General features: G+C 34.0%; 1 long non-coding RNA gene across 1 annotated transcript; it reads left to right on the top strand.

Annotated features, from left to right (window-relative positions):
• The first annotated feature begins 4834 nt into the window (after positions 1-4834).
• LOC103974825 (uncharacterized) lies at positions 4835-5696 on the top strand. The gene is made up of 2 exons (XR_010476550.1): positions 4835-4949; positions 5091-5696. It is a non-coding gene; the product is annotated as an uncharacterized LOC103974825 (long non-coding RNA).
• The last annotated feature ends 2113 nt before the right edge of the window (positions 5697-7809 follow it).

The following is a 7809-nucleotide window of genomic DNA, read 5'->3' as shown; positions in this document are numbered from 1 at the left end:
TGATGTAAATTGACAAGATAAGCTTTGGGAATCCTGTGGTGCTTTTCGATCATGCCCGTATTTTCTATGAACATAGCATGGATAAGATAATTATTGCGCTAATTACATCATGCACACTGATGAGGTAGTGGAGAATAATAATCATGTCGCCAATGGAACAAAATTAATAGCAATTTAGGCTACATTAGTTTTACATAGGTCTAATAGGTTATGCTCCTCAAGGTGTAAAAATATACGTACATCACTCAGACCTACATTAGACAAATTAAAGATGTCTACCCAATTCTCCAAAGATGCACAATATCTAACCGGAAAACAATACTATCAGTATTTGTTTGCCTATGTGCTCCACTAGTATCGATATGACATGGAAAAAAGACCAAATCATTTATGTATTTGACTTCAATTGTAAATGAAAAGCATTTAGTATGAACTTAGTCTAGACTTATAGTTATTGAAATTTATGATACCACCTTAATTTATGTTTGTGTGTTTGCAAAAATATGCATGACACTCAGATAAATCAACTCCTCCGAGGGAGGCATCAGCATATGAAGAGTACTATTAGACCAAAACCTCAAAAGAGAATCTTAGTTGGCATTGCAAATGATCACAATGCTGTTTACTAGAATGCAAGGAATGCTTGTATCTTTTGTTGTAGTTCATACTTCCATGAGCAATTGTGTATGATTTTTCTGATGGACATGGTGAGAATAGAAACTATTCCATGCAGGAATACTAGCCATCAAGACATGCTCATTGTTACTCCATTAACTGTTCATGTTTGGACCGAGAGAAATAGAGTCCTACCATGAATCTTGCACTATATCTATGGTGGGAGAAGACTTAAGGCCCCATATTGGGTTCTTATTTGCATATTTTGATGGATATAATGTATGCATGGAATAGTTTTTGTTCTGATGAAAAACCACAAGAGTTATGATTATGAGCAGAAGCATTGAACTAGGATTAGATGTAGAACATCTAAGAAGCACATAGAAAGCACAATGCTAAAGGCAACAAAAAAAAAAAAGGGATTTCTCAGTTCTATCCAACCCTAAAGGCAACATTCCAATTGAGCATGTTGAAATTTTGTCAAAATTAAATGTCTAAGTATAAGTTAAGAATCAGTTCTCAAAACAACAATGTTAAACAAATTGCGATGGCATTTTACTAACTTATACAACTTGTTAAATAGAAAATGGATGTGTTACTAATCAATATGTGTTTTTGAGCAGATACAGGTTTGCATATGTTTCATTATGCTTAGGACTATGATGCTTCATTCAAAGACATGAACAACGACAACGATATAATAATTGAAAAATTATATTCATACGAATAATTAGGACTTGAACATGATACATTTCCTGATATGTATAATAACTGAAAAATTATATCCATTTCAGTAGTTAGGAATTTAACATGATTCTTTTGGTGTTTAACTTGACTAAGTTCATACTGATTGTCTTTGCTCTTGTTTACAAAGAAGTTCTTATAGTTGCATCACAAGTCAAGTATAGATATGGTGGAGTAATGAGCAAATTGGCAAACAATGTTGATAGTATGGTGTAGAAGTAGATATTTCTTATCATTAGAGAACTAAGGAAATTAATACTTGTGTGATATAGGGTTTAGTGAGATGCATATTTGAACCTTTTGACTAGAATGCTAAGTTAGACATATGACAATCAATGGAGTGTCGATTTCATCAATCGTGAAATCGGATACAATTATTACTCTCCACTATCTCATCGGTTTACATGATGTAATTTGCACAATAAATATCCTTGGCACACTATGTTCTAGGAAATGTGCACATGACCAATAAGCACAATAAGATTCTCAATGTTTATCTTATTATTTTCTATATTCTTCTAATCTTGAAAGTTATCTTTAAATATCATATCTCCAAGTATCTCAAACTCAAGAAAGTAAGTTTAAAGTAATTAATTTTTATTAATTATATATATAATTAAGTCTCGTATGATGTCTCATGTGTATATATATATGTATATATATATATACTCACGGCCCGTCCAATGACCCACACCACGTCACGCCTTGTAAGTATCTACGGAAGTGTGCCTATTCTCGTAAACGTACTTAAAACTATGCTGCTGCCATGCACTGCTCTCTGCTAGTGTAGTATGTAGGATGTGTGAGACTTTCTCGGTATATGGAGCAAATGCTTTCATGTACTGATCATCTACATAAAATAGGATGTCCATGACTGGCTTGGCATGTTCTTTGTACTGTCCACATAATACCAGCAATAGACTTTCGAGTTGTTGGTCTTTGTTATGATCATCTCTCTCTCTCTCTTTCCTTATTTACCAAAATAACCTAAGGGATAGACTCATGATGATGGATGAGTCATGGGTATTATGAACTATGAGAGTTATGTATGAACATAAAGATCAATCATATAGGATGAACACGGTATACAAATTAAGGCTGAGCTTGAGAACATGGAACATTTGCAGAACACATAACAAGTGTATAAAATAATGAACTTAATCAAGACCTAAGAACCAAGGTAGTTTGCTTTTAAATAATTCATATGTAGTTCTTCTAGGGTTTAGGGTTTTGATAATTTGCTATGCCAAATACGGAAGAAAATAATGAGATTTTCAAGTATAGTTAATAGTCAACACTGAAGTTTTGGTCTAAAAGTTCTATCGATGTGCCGATGCCCCTTCTAGTAGACTAAGTGCAACACCGTATATGAATATATAGAATTTTTTGTCAAAAATAAATATCTAAGCATTATTTTTACTAATTTAAACAAGCCATTAATTAGCTTTGCAATTCATTCAATTAATCAAAAACAGGCCAAAGCATGGATCATGACTTGATGTCTTTAAAGAAGTACCTTGTAGACCTTATCTTTTGGATAGCCACCAGTTTAGCCAACCTAATCTGCATAATGATGACTATACTAATGCTTGGCTATGCTTAAGACTTTGTTGATTCATTAATTCAAAGTAATGAACTGTAGCAACAACAATTAATAATTGAACAATTATATTCATTTTATAAGTATGGAACTTAACATGATTTTTTTTTTCATGATATATAGTATGATTGAGCTTTTGCTCATTATCATTTTAGATTAACTAAGTTCATGCTATTTTTCTTTTTTCTTTTCTAAAGAAGCTTTCCTATTAAGATTACAAGATAAGTATACTTGTGCTTGGTCATTTTTCCTCGTCATCTCTAAAGTGATAGACCACATTGGTAAATAATGCTGATAGTAGAGTTGTAGAAGAAGATATTATTTTTGTCATTAGAGAATTAGGCAATAATCTTTGTCCAAAAGAGATTTGAGCAAAACGTATATCTCAACATTTTGACAAACTTAAAAAGTTGGACATATTTATATTAATGCGGTCTCAATTGCAATCAGTTTTGTCCATCGGCAACACAATTATTATTCTCCAATATCTCATTGGTGTCCTTATGGCTAAAGAGTTGGGGATTCAATGCATATGATACCACCATAATTTATGTTTGTGCGTTTGCAAAAATATGCATGACCCTCAGATAAATCAACTCCTCCGAGAGAGGCACCAGCATATGTAGAGAATCTTATTTGGCATTGCAAATTATCACGATGCTGCTTACTAGAATGCAAGGAATGCCTATATCTTTTGTTGTAGTTCATACTTCCATCAGTAATTGTGTATATATTTTTCTGATGGACTTGGTAAGAATAGAAACTATTCCATGCCGGAATACTAGCCATCAAAGCATGCTCATTGTTACTCCATTAACAGTTCATGTTTCGACCGAGAGAAATAGAGTCCTACACTGAATCTTGCACTATATCAACAGAGGGAGAAGACCTGAGGCCCCATATTGGGTTCTTATTTGCATATTTTGATGGATATACGCATGCATGGAATAGTTTTTGTCTTGATGACAAACCATAAGAGTTATGATTATGAGCAGAAGCATGTGAACTAGGATTAGATGTATAGAACATCTGAGGAGCACATAGAAAACACAACACCAAAGGCAAAAAAAGAAAAGGGATTTCTCAGTTCTATCCAACCCTAAAGGCAACATTCCATCTGGGCACATTGAAATTTTGTCAAACCAAAATATCAATGTTAAGAATCAGTTCTCAAAACAACAATGTTAAACAATTTGTAATGGCATTTTACTAACTTATACAACTTGTTAAATAGAAAATGAATGTGCTAATATTAAATCTGTGTTTTTGAGGAGATGTAGGTTCACATATGTTTGGTTATGCTTATGACTATGATGCTTCATTCGAAGACATGAACAACAACAACAACAACAACAATATAATAATTGAACAATTATATTCATATTAATAGTCGTGAATTCAACATGATACTTCTCACAATGCATGTATAATAAACTGAAAAATTATATCCATTTCAGTAGCTAGGAATTTAGCATGATTCTTTTGGTTGGTTTAACTTGACTAAGTTCATACTAAGTGTCCCTGCACTAGTTTACAAAGAAATTCTTCTATTTGCATCACAAGTCAAGCGTACATAAAATTGACAAACAATGTTGATAGTATAGGTGTAGAAGTAGATATTTCTTATCGTTAGAGAACTAGGGAAACTAATAGTTGTCCAATATAGGGTTGAGTGAAGTGCCTATTTGAACCTTTTGACTAGCATACGAAGTTAGATATATGACACTCAATGGAGTGTCAATTGCAATCGATTTCATCCATCGGCGACATGATTATTATTCTCCACTATCTCGTTGGTGCGCACGACGTAATTCGCACAATAAATTCTTAGGCGCGCAAAGTCTTATGATATGCGCGCATGACCGATACGCACAATAAGATTCCAAATATTTATCTTGTTACTTTCTCTATTTGTTCCAACCTTGAAGGTTCCCTTATAAATATCGTGTCTCATATCAAGTATCTCAAACGTGGAGGATTTGAGTTCAAGGTAAGTTCTAAGACATCCTAGTTTTAACTATTTACTTAACCATATGAGCACATGTATCTGTTGAATATATCAAAGCTCGAAATTAATTGTTACATATAGGATATCTTAGTATTGAAATGTGAATTTTTCACTTTGTTGTAGCTGATCAACAATGAAGATGTCATTTGTGCTCGTTTTTACATTTGGTTTGGTCATCATCCTCTCCAAAACTGGTGTGGAAGGGAGAAGGCTTGAGGAGAATCCCTTGGATAGCTCTCTTCGAGGAGTTCAGGGAAAGGAATACGTGCATGCTGATAACAAAGTTGTGTTTAGCTCCAGTAGTACTGGTGGAAGCAACGACGAGGAGGCCAAGAAAGACATCAACAGTATTCCCGGAGAGAAGAAGGTAAAAGCTGCTGCAGATGCATCACTTGGCTATTCCTTTGGTGCCACGAAGGATGCCGAGAATGACAAGATGTTTGATGCTAGTCGTATGGCACGCACTCGACCCACGGACAATTTACCACACCACGGCTTAAGGGATTCTGCTAAACGCCCTTAAGACTACGCTGCTGCCATGAACTGCTATTTGCTACAGTAGTATATAGGATGTGTGAGATTTGCTCAGTATATGGGGCAAATGCTTTCAAGTACTTATTGCCATGTATAGCTCTAGATCATTATGTCATGGATGGCTGGGGCTTTTCTGTCAATGTACTGAACTACTACTGCATAAAATAAAATGTCCATGGCTGCCTTGGCTTGTTATATGTACTGTCCACATAGTACCAATTCCTAAGAGTGATAGATATCTATGAGGCATTCACTAAAATTTTTAGTTGTTGGTCCTTTACAAAGTCAGACCGCTCCTTTCCAAATCACTTGCAATTTTTTTACATGAAAATTGTGGGCAAATGGCCAAAAGGAAGAGCACCTGTCGGTCTTCTAATCTATGATACACAGGTAGGTAGCAGCTAGTTAATTCAGTATACATGATGTTGTAGGCAATGTTTCTTTTTGTGAATATGTTACATGTAAAATCTAGAGTTATTTTGTGGGGCAAACCCTACATTAATGCTAACAATGTTGGGGCATCTCTCTCTCTCTCTCTCTCTCTCTCCTTGTCTTTATTTACCCAAATAACCTAAGGGATAGACTCATGATGATGGATGTTTGATGGCTATTATGAACCATGAGAGTTATGTATGAGCATAAAGATAAATCATATGTCACGAACATGATATACAAATAAAGGTTGAGCATGAAAACATAGAACATTTCCAAAACACATAACAAGTACATAAAATAATGAACTTAATCAATGCCTAAGAACCAAGTTAGTTTGCTTTCAATTGATTCCTCCATAGTTCTGCTAGGGTTTAGGGTTTTGATATTTTGCCATGCCAAATACCAAAGAAAATAATGGGATTGGCCATTAGTTAGATATACAAATCATTTAATTCATCAAAAACAAGTCAAAACATGGTCCATAATGTATGCTAAAAAGCCATTATAAGTTAATCATGACTTGAAGTCTGTAGAGGGGTTCATTGTAGACTCTTGCACGAGCAATGTGACCTTATCTTTGGACAGCCACCAGTTTAGCCAACCTAATCATTATAATGATGTATATACTTATGCTTGGTTATGCTTACTACTTTGATGCTTCATTAATTCAAAGCATTGTAAAACAACAACAACAACAATGTAGTAATTGGACAATTATGTTCATTTTATTAGTTAGGAACTTAACATGATATTTTTTCATGGTATATAGAACAATGGAGCCTTTGATCATTATCATTTTAGATTGACTAAGTTCATGCTAATTGCCTTTGTTCTTTTCCAAAGAAGCTTTCCTATTTGGATTACAAGATAATTATACTTGTGGTGGCATTTTTCTTGGTCATCTCTAAACTAATGAAGCACATTGGCAAATCATGCTGATAGTAGAGTTGTAGAAATAGATATTATTTTGTCATTTGAGAGAAACATATATCTTAACTTTTTTAGAAACATAAAAAGTTAGACATAGTTAAATTAATGTAGTATCAATTGCAATCAATTTTGTCCATCTATGACATGATTATTATCCACCCCTGTCTCATTGGTGCGCGTGGTGTATATAATTAGCGTGATAATTATCTTATGCAACCTATGTTTCATAAGATATATGGGCATGGCCGAAAGGCACCATAAGATTTTCAATGTTTATCTCGTTAATTTATATTAATTTGTTTAAACTTGAAAATTTTCTTATAAATATCTTGCCTTATATCTAGTATCTGAAACTTTTTCAGAAGGAATGAATTCAAGGTAAACACCAAGGCTCATACTAATTTTAGCTATTTACTTAGCCATATTATTATATTTAAATGATGAATGTATCAAAGTTTAAAAATTGATTGTTACATATTAGGATCTTAGTATTGAGATGGTCAATTTTTGCTTTGTTGCAGCTTATCAACAATGAAGATCCCATTTGCACTTGTTATCACATTTGTTTTGGTCATGATCCTCTCCAAAACAAGTGTTGAAGGTACAAGGCTTGAGGAGAATCTCTTGGATTTCTCTCTTCAAGGGGTTAAGGGAAAGGGCTGCATGCTTGATGACAATAAAGTTGTCTTTAGAATGAGCAATGAGAAGATCAGGAAGAACATCAAAAGTACCGGAGAGAAGAAGGGAAAAGCTGTTGTAGATCCATAATTTGGCTATCCCTTTGGAGCTACAAAAGAATGCCAATGATAATGATAATGCTAAGAATAACAAGTATGATGTGCACACACTCTAGGCATGTCAGCAGATTCACACCACTAGATATCGATTGATAAGTACCGAAGGATGTTTAGTGATCTTTGTAAGCAAACATAAAGCCCTGCTG

Source organism: Musa acuminata, chromosome BXJ1-8 (genome assembly GCF_036884655.1).
Source record: "Musa acuminata AAA Group cultivar baxijiao chromosome BXJ1-8, Cavendish_Baxijiao_AAA, whole genome shotgun sequence".
NCBI classification, from domain to species: Eukaryota; Viridiplantae; Streptophyta; class Magnoliopsida; order Zingiberales; family Musaceae; genus Musa; species Musa acuminata.
This window is presented reverse-complemented; position numbering and strand designations above follow the sequence as displayed.